At 37.3% G+C, this 1,141-nt stretch overlaps 1 non-coding gene across 1 annotated transcript; it reads left to right on the top strand.

Annotated features, from left to right (window-relative positions):
• The first annotated feature begins 625 nt into the window (after window positions 1-625).
• Trnap-ugg lies at window positions 626-697 on the top strand. Its single transcript has one exon. It is a non-coding gene; the product is annotated as a tRNA-Pro (tRNA).
• The last annotated feature ends 444 nt before the right edge of the window (window positions 698-1,141 follow it).

Raw genomic sequence — 1,141 nt, forward strand, 5'->3', positions numbered from 1 at the left:
TCTTTGGAAACGAAGTATTTCGTGCCTTCGGAATTCTGTAGTACACGCTGCTGATTTAAGAACAGACATGCAGCTTAATGAATCTGATCTGAAGGGCATTTGATGTGGAGTTAACTTCCTTCCGCGATATGTTACAGCAAAGCTCGTGATTTTGTTTATCTTATTATTGGTAGCCTCTAATGAAGACAACAGCGAAATATTGTATCCATGTTTATGTAATAATTACTTGAAAGAGAATACCGTAAGAACTAATGGGGGAATGAAACATTGGCTTGATGAACACATTACTCATTCTCTACATGGTAATTGAAAACTTCTACTGTGGAGAGTGATAGCATCATTTGAAAAACGTGTTGGAACTTTGCAGTTTATCGGCTGTTTAAGCAATAAACTAATAAATAACATCAGCGATGATGCGAAACGAAAATTGAAGATTCCAACTCTGCTGCGCGTTAATGAAGGCAACGTACTCGAATGTGCGACTGACGTATTTCTCAAAATGTCTTGTTTGGAATTTATATACATAATAAACAAATTATTATTTTCATTATAAATTGCTACAAGTGAGTTTTAACAAACAACACATAGAAGATCTATACCGTACCCAAATTGTACTAACTCAAGCGGCTCAGTGGTCTAGGGGTATGATTCCTGCTTTGGGTGCAGGAGGTCCCGGGTTCAAATCCCGGCTGAGCCCGTAAATTTTTATTGCTGGTAAGCAACAAAATCTGCTCTGAAATTTTGTAACTGCATAGAATTTATACGAAATGCACGTCTCATTTGTTCTGTAATACGTACTGGCAAAACGAACAGTGATTTTCATCGTCAGTTGTCCAATACTAGTAATTAGTTTTTCAAGAGGAATCACGCTATCTTATTGCGATGCACATGAGCTCTAAATCCTGCTATGTACTCTGTTTTGTGGTGTTTTCGTGGTATACATGTTTAGTTGCGTCTGCGATTTACGACAGTGTACAAGTAGTCAAATATGAAAGATATCGTTTCCGCCAGGCTTTTTGGTTAAAATACGCTTCAATAGCACTGCTAGCCTGTTTCGGGCTTTATTCTTCATGTGCCCACATGAATGTAGATGCATCTCATAACAAGAATATATTAATGTCACGAGTCAGTCATATATATT

The sequence above is a fragment of the Schistocerca piceifrons genome, chromosome 7 (assembly GCF_021461385.2).
Source record: "Schistocerca piceifrons isolate TAMUIC-IGC-003096 chromosome 7, iqSchPice1.1, whole genome shotgun sequence".
Taxonomy (NCBI): domain Eukaryota; kingdom Metazoa; phylum Arthropoda; class Insecta; order Orthoptera; family Acrididae; genus Schistocerca; species Schistocerca piceifrons.